Source organism: Pollicipes pollicipes, unplaced genomic scaffold, assembly GCF_011947565.3.
Source record: "Pollicipes pollicipes isolate AB1234 unplaced genomic scaffold, Ppol_2.1 Scaffold_4002;HRSCAF=4701_pilon_pilon_pilon, whole genome shotgun sequence".
NCBI classification, from domain to species: Eukaryota; Metazoa; Arthropoda; class Thecostraca; order Pollicipedomorpha; family Pollicipedidae; genus Pollicipes; species Pollicipes pollicipes.
Window position 1 is genome coordinate 37233440 of NW_023596420.1, and position 17333 is coordinate 37250772.

Consider the following 17333-nt stretch of genomic DNA (forward strand, 5'->3'; position numbering starts at 1 on the left):
AATGCCTTTCATGCCATGTTTTTGATTGTGCGTTACATATGTACTAATCGCGCTAATTTGTAGGCTTCTCAGTTGTGTACTTTGGAAAGGTCGTCAAGTTGGCACCAGACTTTAGCTCATGTTCAGGTTCATATCGGGATTTAATGGAATCTCCAGTTGGCATGAAACTCTACCTAAATGTGCGATTTTTCTTCTTATCATAATGAAAAGCAACATATCATTATTATGAATGAAAACATAGAATGTGGGACCACCTTCGCCCTAGATATTTCTGGTTGTACTCTCCATATTCACGGATGTGCTACCAGATCTAGGGATTGCCCGGTTTCCTTTATTTCACCAATTTCGCTCAAATTGTACTTTTTCACTTAAGTCAAGTCAGGCAATGGGTGTAGGAACAGGGTGTGGGGGGGGGGGATGGGGCAGTGAAGCCATGGTCCCCACTTTTCAAGGTGGGAACCAGCAGCGTTTATTGCCCCCCCCCCTCGCCGCTTTTCAGATTAAGGTTGTGTAGAGCTTCCTTTTGCATCACATTGAAACATATATTCGGATTCACCTAGTTCACCAGCCATCTTCCTCAAGGTGCGTTATCTTTTTTCGTTTGTTTATTGCCCATCGTTTCGTGTCACAGCGACAGGCCGACGTGCCGCGCTGCACGGCCTATGGAGACTGCAATGCCGGGCGTCCAGGCTGTTGTCGCTATGATTTGTGAGCGCGTATGTTCAAGGCCATATGCCATAGTTTTTGTCCGTAATCAATTTTGAATCAATCCTGAACATTTTAAGACCAACATGGATTGGCCATTTAATATAAATCTATGATCCCAGTTCATCCACAATCTACATTCAGGAGGTCCTCAATACCTATGAAGAATACCGAAAACATAGAACTGGGGTATATGTGACAATTATCGGACCGCCTGCGGCGATCAGGATGTTTTGCGTGAATGGGGTTTCCTGTGCTGATCAGGGGCCAACTGCTCGGGTCAGAAGGCTTCCCGTATCAGGAGGGGAGCACTGTGATATGACATATCCTTCCAATGGCCTCCGGATCGACCAGGAGATCCCGCCCCGTGCCGCTAGAATGACAGCCAGAAGACCCTTCGCGATGGGACGGAGTTACCCTTCAGCCCTTGACCGGAACCGGTAATATGCCCCTGGTGTTCTACTCAAGGAGCCCCTTGTCCCGAAGGAAACGAGGAGTCTCAAATTATTGTTGAGTAGAGTGAGGGTCTCATCATTGTTGAATAAAATGGGTCGAAATGAATTTAAGAAGAAAAAAAAAGAGCAAGGGCACGTTTGCCTGAGAATGGTTCATTTTTTTCAAAACGGATTAGCGAAAAGATTCATCAAAGGCTTGAACATGACCGCCCGCGACCCCGGTAGCAGGGACAGCGATGCCCTAGGTTGCAGCCTCCGTATAACCGGACGGCGTCGGCCACTTCAAGCGCCACCAGACGGCGGGCGCCGTGCTAACCTGTCTTCTGGGCAGATTAATAGTTACAGAAACATGAAAAAAGATTCTACCTCTACTCTTTCAATTCCGTTACCAGATTCCAGCACCACTTCGCGGTACTTCAAGGGCCAATCCGTTCTTATCGTCAGTCTAAAAATCGCACACGTGAAATATGCGCCCAGACTGCCTCGTAGATGCAAGCTTTGATGTCCTGAAGCGTTCAGAGGTGCTTTTTTCAGAATCGTCATTGTTTTCGTCCATCTGTTTGGTCACGGTTCAATATTTGCGGACTGGGCCGACGCACCGTGGCCCATGGAACCTGCAACGACTAGCGTTGAATTTTTGTTGCTAACATCTGCGAGTGCGCATGTTAAAAGCCGCGTTGCATAAATTGTATCACTTATCGATCCTGACTGAATTCTAAACGTTTCCAGACAAACATGGCTCTGCCATGTTCAAACACATTGTTGACCACTCGATCTACCATCAAAATCTTCATCTTCAAATTTCAATCAAACATATCGACATACAATCCACCTCCGTGATGCCTGTGTTGAGCGGCCGCGATGGGCGGAGGTGCCCGGCGCGTAGAGACACGGGAGCCGCACGAGCTGTGCAGCACGAGATGTATTGTTGTCGGCGTTGACGGCGGCGGCCGCCGCCGCCTGGGTGGCGTGAAGGAGCGCGGACGAGGGTCGGCTGCTTAGTCCTGACGATTCTGTAACGTTTGATTGTACCGTCGTACTGTACCGTAGCAGCCGCCGCACCAACATTCGATGCTCACGTCGTCCCCGAGTACGACGGGACCGGTAATGTGAGCTGGATGATGCGTGCAGATGCTGTGCCGGCTGAAGGAGGTGGCCGCCGAGTCGGTCATATCTCTGCGCCTCGCCGGCGGTGCGTTCCACGTCTGGTCGCAGTTGCCGGTGACCGACCGCTGCTCCCTGGAGGCTGTGCGGGGCGCACTAAACTCCGCGTTTGCCCTTGATCAGTATACCGCCTACGAGATGTTCGCCACTCGACGACTGATGCCGGGTGACGCGGCGGACGTGTTTCTAGCCGACTTCCGGCGGCTGGCAGTCCTGTTCGGTGGACTGCTGGAGCGCGCGCTGGCCTGCGCGTTCGTCGCGGGGTTGTCGGACACCGGACACCAGACCATCCGCGCCGGCTCCAGGGCTGAAGGATTGGACCTGACCACCGTCCTGGCTCGTGCTCGTGCCGTTCTCAGCGATGAACGGGTCTCGGCAGCAGCAGCGCCGCGACGGGCCGCGGTGCCGTCCCCCGGCCAGCGCCGTGTGTCGCCGCACAGTCAACTGCCACGCGCCCCGCGTCACCTGCACTGCTGGCCTTGCGGAGAGCTCGGTCACATCGCGGCGATGTGCCAGCAGCGACCGGGAAACGGAGCCGGAGGGACGGGTCAGCACCGCCGCCCTCTCCTGCGCAGCACTGAGCGGTGCGCTGCCCGTCACGCGGATGAGGGTGTATGGCCGGGAGTGTAGCGCCCTGATTGACACCGGCAGCGCAGAAAACATCTACGCCCCCTTCTGCGCGCGGTAGACGCCGCGGCAGGTGCGAGTGACTACCATCAGTGGAAGCGAGCTGAGGTGCTGCGTGGTCGGCAGTGTGGTTGTGGAGGTGCCAACGGGACGTCGCGCCTCGCTCGAGACGGTGGTGGTGGGGAAACGGCCGCTGGGGGTGGACATAGTCCTCGGGGTGGCAGGCATCTCGGCGCTGGGGGGTGTGCCGTACTGTCCCCGTCTGATGTTTGCTTCTGTGGGGCCGCGTGTCGCGTCCCGTCGAGCATGGATGCCCCGGATTTCAGTGTGTGCTTCGACGCGGCGGGGCGGAGGTGGACCGTTGGTTGGAAATGGTCGGACGGCGTGGGACCGGAGTGTCTGAACACTGTCGCCCAGTATGCTGTGCCGCCAGCCGCTCGTCGCGAATATGACGCCGAGTTGGACGCGTGGGTCGTACAGGGTTGGCTGGTGCCGTATGATGAGGGTCGCCATGGGACGGCGAGGGGGCTGGTACCGTTGATGACCGTGCAGCAGCGCAACAAGTCCAAGTTGCGCCCGGTGATGGACTACGGCGAGCTGAACGGTTTTGTGACGGCCCGCACAGCCGACACTGACGTGTGTGCTGATCAGCTCTGGAGATGGCGCCGCCACGGTGCGAACGTGGCGGTGGCGTACGTACGTACGTGCGTACGTCTCAAGCGTGCGTACCTGCAGGTGCATGTAGAGGAGTGGCTCTCGCTGTTCCGGACTGTGATGATTCAGGGCCAGCGGTTTTGTTTGACGCGCTTGGGTCTCGGCCTGAACGTCGCCCCTCTGGTGATGACGGCCGTTGTGCGGTCCGTGCTGGAGCAGGACCCGGACGTACAGCTTGCTGCCTTCCATACATGGATTATCTCCTCGTAAATGAAGCTGTGCTCAGTGCAGGGCGTGTGGTGGCCCACTTCGCGGAGTTTGGGCTAGACTGTAAGCCCCCGGAGCGGGCGACCAGCGGGGCCCGGCTGCTGGGCCTGCGCGTCCAGGCAGAATGCAGAGAACTGCGATGGGTGCGGGACAACTCTGTGGGCGCGCCGCCGGCTCTTGTGACGCGCCGCGCCGTGTTTGCGCGGTGTTGGCAAATGGTCGCACACCTGCCCGTGTGCGGACGGCTTAGGCCTGCAGCGGCCTGGTTTAAACGGCGCGTGAACCAACTGACGCGGACGTGGGATGCCGTCACCGAGAATGCAACGCTGCGCGCTCAGATGGACAACGTCGCAGGACGCCTGAACAGTGACGACCCGGCCCGTGGTGCGTGGAGGGTGAAGACATGGTCACCTGAGCGCACGCGAGTTCCCTGGCTACGGGGGTCGTGGTAGGGTCGGCGGACGGTGACGTCATCGAGGACGCTTGCTGGCTGAGATGGGATGAAGCCACGCACATCAACATGGCCGAGCTGGACGCGGCCATCCGAGGCGCCAACCTGGCCGTCGCCTGGGGAGCACGGACAATCGGCCTCCGCACCGACTCGGCTACCGTTCATCGCTGGCTTGGTGACGCCATCAGTGATCGCGCGCGACTCCGAACCAAGGCGCACGGTGAGCTGCTGATCCGGCGGCGCGTCGAAATCGTCTGTCAGCTGGTCTGAGCTGCGGCTGCAGTTGTCGGTGGCGCTCGTGCGATCAGCCGAGAACCGAGCCGACACGCTGACGCGTGTGCCCAAGGAGTGGCTCCGTGATGCGAGTGCGACTCCTGTGGGCGAGCTGCCGTCGCCAGGCGTCAGCGCGGCGACCGTGGGCGAGCCGCCGCCGCCCGGTGATAACGCGGCGCATGCCGCCATTGGCGAGGGGAACGTGCTTGGTGCGTCGGTCCGAGAGTCGTGCGAGCGGGCGGGTCACCCAGGGGTCCGTCGAACGCCGTACGTCGCACGCCGTGTCGCGTGACGTCACGCGAGCCGTAGCACGTGCGGTGGTGGAGGGCTGTGATGCGTGCCGCTCGATCGACCCAGCGCCGCTGCGGAGGCGACACGGCTCGCTCGGCGTGGCTACCACGTGGCAGCGCGTCGCCATTGACGTCACGCGCCACAACGGACAGAGCTTCCTCACCATCATCGACTGCGGACCATCCCGCTTCTGCGTGTGGCGCCCCCTGCGCCGCGCCGGTGCCGCCGAGGTCGTCGGTCACCCAGAACAGCTGTTTCTCAAGCGTGGGGCTCCGGAGGAGGTTTTGGCTAATAACGACACTGTGTTTCGTGGGCACCAGCGGGCCGCTGTCGCGGCGCGTTGGGGAAGGGCCATGAGGTTCCGAGCTGTTCACGAGCCGGGTGGCAACGGAGTGGGTAGTAGAACGCCGCCACCGGACCGTTAAGGTCACCGGTGCGAGGCGTCGTTGTGCTGTGGCCGAGGCGGTCCCACCCTTATAATGTGACCCCCGCGATGGGAGACGACGGAATCCGCGCCAGCGTCGGAAGTATGACGGGTGTGGTGTTGCGGCAGGTGGTAGAAGTCAACGGAGTGCCGTGGCACGTGAGAGACGTTCGGCCTCGGTGCGGAGTGGGCGAAGACGGCGACGGGGACAGGTGACAGTGCCGACGATGGGCCGCCGATGTACGTGTCAGTTGTGGATTATCAACCGGAGGCGGAGGACGGTGCTGGCGCGGCCGCAGACGCGCCTGGGCCGGCAGATCGTGCGGTTGGGCAGGCCAGGGACGAGCTGGTGCCACTGCGCCGGAGCACCCGCCTGCGGAGGGCGCCGCAGTGCCATTGTTGCAATGATCCGTAATGCGCTGTTGTGATCCATGAGAATCAGGGTGGGGGGGGGGGGGGGGTAGATGTTGTGCGGCCGCGGGGGAGCGGAGGTGCCCGACGCGTAGAGGTACAGCAGCCGCACGAGCTGTGCAGCACGAGATGCGTTGTTGCCAGCGCTGACGGTGGCGCCGGCGGCGGCCGCCTGGGTGACGTGAAGGAGCGCGGACGAGGGTCGGCTGCTTAATCCTGACGATTCTGTAACGTTTGATCGAACCGTGGTATGTACCATACCATTTGGTATTTGAATCGTAATTCAAATAGAATCTCCTCAACGCCTGAAGAACGCAGATAAAACGTTCTGTAAAAGCTTCCGAATAATTGTGTCGGCTTATAAGGAGTCCACAAGTCATCGCAAATTAAGAGCGCCTGTGATTTATTTCACGCGGTCGTTCAACGCCTGATTTCTGCAGTTTACTGACCTTAAAAATACAAACAGAACTGATCACACAGCAGCCTCTGGCTTCTGTTCTAGTTACAAGTAAAAAATAACAATAACACGAAGAAAACCGTACCCTTTGTTAACAAGTAAACTATATCCAGGGATTTTTGTGGTGGGATTAACATACAGAGAGTGGCTTTCAACCCTCGTGTGTGCCTCTTAGGAAGGCTTTAGTTACGGCCCCGCTCGCACACAAAAGCAGATCAAGTCGAATGATGGACAATGAAATGTTTGTCGGCCAATTCATACCTAAGGCAGGCGGCTTCCCGCAGGCTTCCTTCTGGGTTGCTGTGGTGTATGGAAAGATAATTCGGAAGGGTGCTGTTGCATGTGTCAAACATATGTTTTACATCCCAGTTCGAAGCAATGCTGGTCCAGAAATATGCAAAAAGCAGCAATAGGATCAGCTCGCGTTCAGCCATGCGGAAGACAGCCGAGCCAGGGCGGTGGCCGCCGACAACGGACGGAAGCAGGGCCTAGATAAGGAATGTACGACAGAACGGCCTTCATTACCAAGCTTGGTTTTTCAGAAGAATTTCCAATTCTATGCCCTTTGTCTCATCGTCTTCAGAACTTTAAAGCTTTCGACTTAATTTCCGCCTAATATGCTGCAACAAGCCTAATCTCTCGAATAGCAGCCAACGAAATTAAAGCGCATGCAAAACCTGGCGTACTGCGAACTATCTATTCACTTTCAAAACTCTCACCAGCCCATTTTCAGGCCGTATTTTGGCATCTACCCTTTGAAGGCAGATGCCTCCTCAATGACCTAGTATGCCTACCCGCTCGTAGAATTTCACCTCCCCAGGAGAGGCAGTGTCGAAATGGATGACCCTGGGAAGCTGGAAGGCTTTACTTCCCGATATTTGCACAAAGAGAAATAATCTCCGCCCCTCCCCTCCTCCATCGGGCTTGTTTCCAGAAAAAGCTTCTGAGGCACGCCCTGAGCTTGCCCTCTCCCCCCCCCCCCCTCTCCACAGCGTCTGTGGGGGGGGGGGGGACAGGCCTGTGGGCCTGCGGCGCACCGGCCGACTGGGGATTGGAGCGTTCGGTCAGCCAATCGCCTGAAAATTTCGTCGTATATGTTTTACCAAACTCAGCCGCGCATATCGTAACCATCGCGCAAAATTTGGAAAATGACGGTGCGGCACATCGTAGCTGCGCACTTCCTTGCAAAATATAAAAAAACATCTGATGTTAGGGGCAGAAATTAGATGCAAAAGTGAAGAAGTTTAAGTGACGACTTTGTGCAATTGTGCAGCTGTGCATTTAATTAAAAGATTCCTTCTTAGGCTGTAGAACGTTCTGTATGTGAAGTGTTTGAGACAAGTTCTTTCGTGACAAATAAACTCAAATATTTTGGCAATGCTGCTGCAGTAACTGCGTACTTCCTTCTGTTGCAGGAACTGGAGAGGAGAGGGGGCGCTTGGTGGACTGCGCGTTAATATCTGTAAGTTGCGTGTGGATTGCCGGCTGCTGCCGTGGCTCATGGCGAACTTGGTGTTTAGTGTCGTAGTTGTCTAATTGGGCGGTGATTGGTGTACAGATCACAGCGTGTAGATTTAAGTTCCGTACCTTCTCCGCTCGTGGCAGCCATTAGTTGGGTTTGTGGGACGTAACGGGCTTGCTAAGTTTTGTGACCTGGGTTGAAAGGATTGTTTCTTATGTGCTGGCTGAGTAGCGTTCGGGGTTTTCATTGCAATCTGGTTGGTTTTAATGGTGAACTCTGTGATGCGTGAAGTCATAGGGGCTGAATGTGGCGAAGCATCCCATGCTACTCACGGGGCTGGGGATTCCCCGCCTGCGCGGGTTCTTTTCGCGTTGAAGGCGCTCAGCCTGCCCTGTTGTCATTCACCAGTTCACCTCATTGCTGTGTTTGTGCCACATTGGATGTGTGAACTGTATCTGTGTTATTTTTATGGTACAAAAGTGTGACTGGTCTTTGTTGGGTTAGCTGTTTTGGAGGTTAAGTTACGGACATTGAAACAATGTTTAAATGACCTGATTGGCATAACCTTGGTATGCTGGATCTTGGTTCTAGTCTGTTCATGGGGTTCATCATGTCACTCTGCTCACATGTATTTGTTGAGGTTCAAGGAGGATTTCAAAAGTGTTATAGGCAATGGCAGATCTGCTGTCCCATAGTAGGGGTTGGAAGGTGTGCCATAGCTCTTGTTTCCTTTTTAAAGTACAATATGAAAAATGTGGGAGATTTTGTGTGTGGATAAAATATGATATGTTAAGTTCTCATTTTTCTGTGTTGGTGTAAAGAAACAGCTGGCTGTTTGCCAGCATGTGTATGTCCAGGCTATTAAGACATTAAGTTTGTTAAAGCTGTGTGGCCATGTCAATTTTTCTTTCTAAAAATAACTTTTTACTCATGGTATTTGTACGGTGGTGCCTAAGATAGCTACTGATTATACTTAAAGCATCTAAGTTGTTTTGAAAAATTAATTTAAGCTGGTTAGTTAATGTAGGTTGAAATGTGTTATATACAAATAGTGCTATGCAGTGCTTGTTATAGAGTTGGCCATTAACAATACAAGAGTTGGTTAGTATTGGGATATAAGTTCTGAGCACATCTTGTCCTGTATAGACATGTGGGTGCAGGACCTGGTGGCGTGGATATGGTCCGCTCTTTATATTATGTGCTTAGGCTGCCTCGGTTGCATGGTTTGTATTTATTGTACCTGCGGAAAAAACTCAGTGAACACAAAAACTCACTCAACTAAAAAAACTCAACCCAAACTCAAACTCAAACATCTTCATTAGCTGTTGTGAAGTTTGAGTAGGAAAAGAAATGTTGAGAATTTTTGTATGGAATGATGTGGCACAGAAGTATCTGTATGATTTGTAGATAACAAGGTCAGTATGTTAAGTGGTACTGATAAGCCCACCTGGAAGTATCCTGACATGGGGTGGTCTCCTTACCTGGTTGGCATTTGCTTCTGAATTGATCCTGGTTCTGAAATTAGATGATTAATGTGCCGGCTGACGTATGGAGTCCAAGTCGTGGTGTGGAGATTTGAAGAGCAATGGCTGGAACATAATTATCTTGTGTGCCATGCTACCAGGGGTTCTGAAAGAGGTGTATCAATAAGAAGCTTCAAGGCATATATGTTCAGATATTTTTGGGTAGGTGCAAGTAACTCATGTGGTTGATACCCAACAGCAATAAATCAGTTTTGTATAAGTAATTGAGGTGCTTTTGTGTGTTACGAATGAGAGCTTGACATTTCAGGGACATACAGTGCAGTTAATTGCATCATGCCCTGTGGATATGGTGTATGTGGAGTTGTTGCCTAGTGACATTGGGGGCATGTGCAGCAGGTTTAAAAATTAAGTGGAAATTTTTGTAGTGTGGAAGTTACAATTCACATGTTCAGCACATATTTTGTCTTGGTTGTAAATTTTTGTGTTGATCCCCCATCTTAGTGTCTTATTTCCCCATCTCATGGCTTGTTTGCAAGGGGCTTGGTTTGTTATGTCTGCATCCTTCCTTCACCTATCATTGAACTTATATGCATAAATTTGTGAGGTATATGTTGTGAGTGTCGGTGAAATAGGGCTGAGATAAACATGACGATGGTGCAAAATTTACGTTGTTCAAGGTTGAAAACCAGATCATGTCTCGGTACTACCCTGGTGGAGGAGGAGGCGGCGGTGGCCGCAGCTGCTACAAGTGTGGCGAGGAAGGCCATATCTCGCGCGACTGTCCCAGTGGCGGCGGTGGTTACGGAGGTGGTGGAAACCGTTCTTGCTACTCCTGTGGCGAGGAGGGCCACATATCCCGTGATTGCCCGCGAGGAGGAGGTGGTGGCAGTCGCGCCTGCTACAGGTGTGGCGAGGTGGGTCATATCTCCAGAGATTGCAGCAGTGGAGGCGGCAGTGGCTACGGAGGTGGATATGGTGGCGGTGGCAGCAGAACTTGCTACAAGTGTGGTGAAGAAGGCCACATCTCGCGAGATTGCCCGAGCGGAGGCGGCGGTGGCCGGGCCTGTTACTCGTGTGGCGAGGAGGGCCATATTTCCCGCGAATGCCCCAAGGGTGGAGACCGGCGCTGAGGCCGTGTCGACATACGGGGCGCGGTGAGGGAGAGGGGGAGATGTGCCGAGGTGTTCCAGCTGATGTGGGGACGATGAGTGGGCGAGATGCGCCGAGGGTGTTCAAGATGGCACGCGCCAGGGGAGATGTGCTGAGGCTGTTTTCAGCAAAATGGTTGTGGAGAGACGCGGCAAGGCGGTGTTCGCGGAGGAGAGTCCCAGGCTGAAATGTTGGTCCCAACATTTCGGTGTTCAGATACATTTCCAAGGTGTGGATTGGTCGAACGGTGAAATAAAAGGACAGTGGAATGATTGTTTTGCGGCTAAATACACGTTCAATCACACTCGATCACTCGGGTGATGGAGATCGTTTGCTCCCCTCATCAGTCAAATCTGGCATGGCCAAATCCGTGGACGCAGGACAGTGAAGCCTTGCATTCGGATGCACGGAGCGTCATGGCGTGGTAACTCCATGGAATGGTTTTTATTTCGACGGTGACTGGGGTCCATGGAGTTGAAGGTGGGCACACGCAAAGTATGGTATATTAGGTGTTTTGGAGTCGCATGAGCTTAATCAAATGACGAAAAAACATTTGTGGATCTGGAGCTATGGAGAAGTCAGTGAGCGGTGGCATCTGGATAAGGCAGCCCTGATATACTACCGTTCATTCTCACTGCAGGGGAGATTGTCACAGTTTTCGAGACATGCGGAACACTTCCGGAATTGGCTGCATAGGGGACTGAAGGAGCAGCCTCTCTCAACACTTAATTATTTTCCAGGACGCCGAAGCCTGCAGCCGCTTGGGTTGACAGGAAAAGGCGATGGCGGCCAATTCCAGCCTCTTGGCGCTTTGTCGAGCTGCTAGCTGCCAGCAACGGGATAAATTGGTTTCCCCGGTCTGCTCGCAAGAATTGTCCTTGCCGAACGGCCTACGCGTTCGCCCGCCGCTGTTCGAACCACCTTAGCTTGCGTAGCGGCGGTGGATACCAAGCTGGTGAGTATTGCATTCTAGAAGGAAGAAGCAGCCCGGGGGAGTTCGCAAGTAGAACGTTGGAGCATGTCGTCCCCCGTAGATTCGCGTGGTCTCGTGTCTGGCGAGGCGTCTGAAAAGCATCACGGAGACCGGCCCCAGACGCTCAGGCCCGTATAGGAATCAATCGGCGATGCGGTTGAAACATGCGGTACGGACTCCCAACATCGGTTAAAAATATTCAGTCACATCCTTGAAGCTGCCGGGTTCCGCGGCGCTTGCGAGCCAAGTCGCGCTAAATTTTGGCTTCTAACTCCAGGACAGTGACAAACCGATCACTTTCAAAACTAGTGCTTTATTTTCATACACCACACGCGTACCGCTAAGAAGATGCTTCAGCGGGACGAGCACCGCCATCGCTGGCCATGACGCTGCAAAATCGTGACGTTTACTGACGTCCCGAGCCTGAGACTCGCACGACACTGCCTGGTGTCACTCGGTCAGCCGGCGTAGCATCTGGAATGGCCCACTTAAGTTGGTGGTGGACGCTTGTCTTTGCCAGCAGCTGGTTGAGTTCTCGCCAGCCTCCGTGTCCGCGCGATGGCCGAAAGCAGCCAACTCCTCGTCACAGTCAGAGCGTCGCTCGTCCGGTCGTTATCGCCGCCCTCCGGCCAATTGGCGCGCGGGGCTGGCCGTCGCATCGCCCGACTGCAAACGTGGAGGTGAGTGCCGACGCGTGGACCGCCACGCTGCATTTGCTATATGATAGCTAGTGCTACCGGTTTGACTAGCGTTGCACGCCAAGGCAGGCTCGCTGCTCCCCACTGTGGGCACTGCGCCTAGACCCGCTGCCCCCGAGCACTGGTCGTGTCGCAGCAGTGCACGTTGGATGTTGGGTGACGTCCTAACCCGGCGTTCTCCATGTCGCTGCGATATCAACCCGCCACCCTGCCTACGGTGTCGGCCCTGTGGTGGGTCGGTCATCTGGCTTGGTGGTACAAGGTGAAAGGGCAGAACGGTGGCGGGATGAGCCGAAATACTTCAGCTTTGGACCAGCTTTGGACCAAGATGAGCAAGTAAGTTTCCTTCGGTTGAATGTTTGCAAATTTGTGATCGCGGGCTCATTAGAGTTTTGGGCGGAAGATGAAGACTGGGTGCGTCCATCCGTAGAAAGCATGTGCTGCGAAAGGAGCGTGTACATTGCATGCAATGGCAGTTGTATTATTAGCTTAAGTCAACCGCGGGTATCGCATTTTAAGTTGTGCGCTTCGTATGTGCCTGCCCAAGGAGTTTGTACTGTACATGGGAGGTTCTTACGCTGTTGAAAAGCTCTGATCAACATTTTGTTCTGGGTGCTGCATGACCAGGCAGTCGCCGCGCTCTCAAGCCCAGATGACCAACCGAAAGCGGTTACGCTACTTGGGATGAGTTGCTCCATTACTTTCCTATCGGGACATCATTGGTGACGACTCAGCTGTTTTCATTTTTGACAGATCTGGGATTTTTGGCCATTGGCACATCAAGGTAGTCACTTGACTGTTATGGGCGCAACATGGCCTCAGTAGTCAGCGCGCCTTAAAAACCACTCAACAAATAAATAAGACCTAAACCCATCTAGGTTCTGATGGGGAGGGCAGGCCCGCGGAAATGGGGAGGGCATGTTGTTGAGGGTATTTCGAACTCGCCTTGGCGTTCGTGACGTCATAATGCCATTAAAATCCTACTATTCCATAAGCCATGCGGTGATAAATGCCAAGAAACATGATTGCGGAGGCCCTCGTATCTAACGTTCGTGGGCGCCGTATAACTGTCGTCAATTGGCTCTCAATCAATGCGCGAGGTGCGGTGACGCATTGATATGTTGCGGAGAGCAGTCTTCTCCACTTGGAAAGTATACCGACAGTTTTTAGTGGGCCTGCCATCATATGTGATGCGTGCTCCATTACCTTCAAAGGTGAAACATTCGCTTTGGGGGAGGATGCGTTTCTTTTATTTCTATTGCGTGTCGCTTTCTGGCAACTGCGCGTAGATACCACCTGGTTGATTTAAGGTTTTCTGCTTCACGCATTGGCACGATTTTTTCGGGACTGACCAATCTCATGGATCGACAAGTACGTAAGCGGGGCGGGTTTCGTCAATGGTGCGTGGTGACAATGGCGCGGTGACGATGGAGCTCAGTTGCATGACCATTGCCCAGCTAAAGCGCATGCTGTCATGTGTCGTTATTACCTGATTAACGACGGAGACATTCCATTGAGAAAACAGCAAGATCACCAGTGACGGCCGGTGCGAAATTGGGACTCCTCTGACGGCGCTCATTTTGTTTTACTTCGTGACTAGAACAAGTTTGTAAAAGTCGGAATTTGGGTTTGAAACACATTGTCTCGATAGATTCTCACGTTTAGTTTTTGTCGCCGGTGGGTGTGGCGGGGTGTGAACTGTGCATTATAGCGTCACATCCAGACTCCAAATATCTTCTAACGGTCATACTTGTGACTGGCAAGCGAACGGAAATTGGTTAAGGAATTCATTTGACATGGGTTTAGATCTAAGCATGTCGAATATCCTTCAAAAAACTTGATGTTACAAGGAATTGTGATGTGGAGAGGAGTGAATGCATGATGTTTTAGCTGGCTTCTCTCAGTTAATTTGGTCTCTAAAGGGGTAGGTTCGCTTGCAACTTCTGTTTTCATGATGCGCATAAGGTACCGCCATCTGAGTCCGTTTTCCCCAGCGGGGCGAGCTCACGTAAAATGATTATTACGTCAAGCAACAACTGTCGGCAAGAGAAAGCACATGTAATCAACTGTATTTGCATGCTCACGCCTTTTAAAAACAGCGTAACTGAGGTGCCCAAAAACCCACGTGAACAATTCGGCAACGCACCATCGGGTTTGTGCGCTTTAAGTTTCATAAATTGTTTATCGAAAATATGTATGTGCGTGTGGATCGCGCAGTTGTCCAGTCGCGGCCAACAATCGCGATAAATTGTCTGTACCTTAACCCCGTGGCCGCCGTGCGATTTTCTGCGAAAGAGACTTCGGTGCGGCGATGGAGCGGCGGCCACCCCCCGCCAGGGCAGGTAATGCGACGCGGCCGTGCCGGGCGACGACCGTGACGTGCACAGACATCTAAAAGACCCAAAGGCGGGAGGCAACCCTTGTCGCCACTGAAATACATTGCGAAACAGGTACCCAAAGGGTCACGCCTCATCGAAGTAGCGCCATGCATTCTGCAATGGAGGCTGTCTGTGGTAACTTCGCGGTTTGTGAGTGGTATCCTTTGTGCTGTTTCGTATTATAGCGTCGCGGATGGTACCGGACCTCGCGTCGTCAGGTTAGTCAGCCGCTCGAAAAGGCTAATTACCCAGAAATTACTTTGCAGTGAATATGGTTACAATACAATATGGAGTATGGTGAATATGGTTAAATGTTACAATGTAGGACAATCTGCAGCGTTCAATTATTGCCCGTTGTGACGCAAATGGTCGCGCTGTAACAAGAGTATTTAGTTAATTAGCAGCTTCGCGTCAAGACGCTTGCACTTTTTCGGAGCGGAGAAATGGTGTTCCATCAACTCCATTTCACCACGGTTGACGCTAAACAGGTCGCTAACAAGATCCGGAAAGCAAAGAAATATGGCGGGGAAAGCATCTAGCAGTTCTCATATATTGCCAGCGAGCTAGAGTCGTTTTGAACTAGGGTGGGAGTGAAAAATTCGATCGCTAAAAAGGTGCGGGAGTGAAAAAAATCAATTTACAAGCGATGGAACATTGGGCTCGTGCCTGATGCTTCAGCAAACAAAGACATCTATTTCAAGTTGGCATGGACGGAATATCATAAACCTGACAAAACGTTTTGGGTTTTAACATTAACTCCATTAAAGTGGGACAGAATACATTTCAGCATAGTAATTTGATGACTGTAATGAGCATAACAAATTATTAACACCAATAATTTGATGTTGCAATTTGCGCTTCCCTTCCACAGCACTTTTAAGACAAAGCAAAGCGAAGGAATTCGGTAACAAAATAACAACGGAAAATTCAACAAACATGAAACACTCGAACAAAAAAAACAACTTGGACACACATCAGCCTATCATCAAGTCAAACACAATAGACATACCTCTGGCTTCTTTAAGATGGGGTCGGGGAAAACAAACATTTTGTCACTGTTTCCTACTAAATACCAATGCTTATTTCCATGAAAGTACCCTAACTATGCCCAACCTAAAGGGGCCTTACTTCATCTCATCCTGCCTAGCCTGTTCGTGTCACAGCAGCAGTTGTGAGTTACTGATTCTTGCACAATTCTCATTGCTACTTGCCATGCACTTAACCAACTTAACCTGACTCAGAATATCCCATACGTTAACATCTCAACTCACCTTTCTGTTGACAGCAGCAGTTGTGATAAAAACATGATAAAACTAATTTTTGACTGGTTTTAGCTTGCGTTTTTTCAGTTCAGTGGTGTATGCTTATTGATATCAAACAAAGCTGACAACACACAAATCAAAACACTTCAAATCTCTTTGAACAACTAACTTATTGCCATGGCTAACCCATGTCAAGGGCAATAATGGATATGGTCCACGGAACAATCTCTTCTCTAAAAGTGACATAACTTTCAGATGACCATGCCAGTATTGCTGCTTGCCTTTTCAGCTGCAGCAAAAGCTTTTATGTAAGCTTGTTCATTTATATTTAATGATAAAGTTTGAGATGTTCGCTTCACATTTCAATTGGGATGGGCTGACTTTTTGTTGCGAGAATCTGGTTAAAGCAGCCGTGAGGGGCCGCTTAGAGGATTTGGGGCAAATATTCAAGAATATGGAACAAAATAAGCCCGTTGCGTGCCTTGTGGCATAATTGGTCTTATGACAGGACTCTACCCACAAGACCACCAACCTACGAGATTAAAATGCGAAACAAGTAAGAGGCGTGCAGGGTAAACATCTCCAGAGGACAGAATTTCGCCACCAAGCACTTCTGTATTAGCTGCGTCAGGTCTGTCCCAAAAGCTCTGTAAGGCGGCGTTAGGATAGGTTTGTCAGGTAGCCTGGTGAATTGGACGCACGAAAGATTTAGATTTATCATAATTGAGCGCCGCCATGAACCAAGAAATCGGTTAACCGAGGGTTTAACAGAGTAAAAATGGCGGTTAAAATGAACTCCGTGCTGAAATTGTCTCCTTCATTCCTGTGAATTGTTCACTTGGGTGCATATCAAACATGTTTGGGCGGCTGGCAAATTAACTCAGTGTATGTATGAAATACGAGTAAGTTTGGAGTTGGCATTTTGCGGAGGAATTGGTCAAAATTTTAGGCAACAAATGGTACCTCTAAAGGCAATCGAAAAGGAAGGAAGAGTAAAGTGGATCACACTCGTATGGTACCAAGAAAAAAAGTAGTTGAATCAATACAAAGACTGCTATTTCTTTGGAAAAAGTTTTGTTATCTTCTGAGTTGACTTAAATCTGGTAACAGAAGTGCTCAATTGGTCATATTCATCTTGTAGATTTTATTTAGAAGACTTCTTGAATTTTTTACTCCTGATTTTCCGGAGTGATGCAATTTAGTGATCAAGTTTCACGCGGAAAAATGCGGATATTAAAATTCTCGACCAGGCTCTGCTTGGGGTTTGGCATGTGCGATTAGACAATGTCAGGCAGGAGTTAAAAAAAAAAATGATAAAAATGGGGAAAAGGAGCGAGAAATTCGTCCTCATAGGTTGTTGCTTTACACACAAAGTGGGCAATTCTAGGACACTATATTGCGGGTTTTGAAGAACGATTGTGATTGTAGATGGTCTTCCAGCTGCGATAAAAAGTTGTCCTCGGCCTTTCCGGATGACCCCTTCTGCTTTCCACTATCCCTTAACTGCCGGAAGCAATTTTTAGGAATTGCACGGATTAGAAATGATTGCACCATTCAAACAGGAAGCGTAATTATTTAACTTTTGTAATGGATTCAAAGGCGAGCGTCACATTGAAGTGATTTGCGGAATGTTCTGTATTGAATTCACAGGATGGTGATCACGGTAGCTGAAACTTGAAATTGTATTTCCTTGACCCAAGACTTGGGCGATTGATTTTTGTTGTATTTGAAGCAAAGTAAGCTGGTCA

General features: G+C 51.4%; 1 long non-coding RNA gene across 15 annotated transcripts in view; it reads left to right on the forward strand.

Annotated features, from left to right (window-relative positions):
• The window catches only part of LOC119093867 (uncharacterized), a 48792-nt gene that overhangs the window by 23586 nt on the left and 7873 nt on the right, over positions 1 to 17333 (forward strand). For 2 of the 15 annotated variants that reach the window (XR_005093694.1, XR_005093698.1), the window contains exons 1-3: positions 7595 to 7641; positions 11015 to 11229; positions 11768 to 11927. The exons of 10 other annotated variants lie outside the window; for them this stretch is intronic. This is a non-coding gene — a long non-coding RNA (uncharacterized LOC119093867). Of the gene's footprint in view, positions 1 to 7594; positions 7642 to 11014; positions 11230 to 11767; positions 11928 to 12075; positions 12282 to 17333 lie in introns of those variants that run through there. 3 more of the 15 variants (XR_005093700.1, XR_005093701.1, XR_005093697.1) reach the window with 2 other exon arrangements.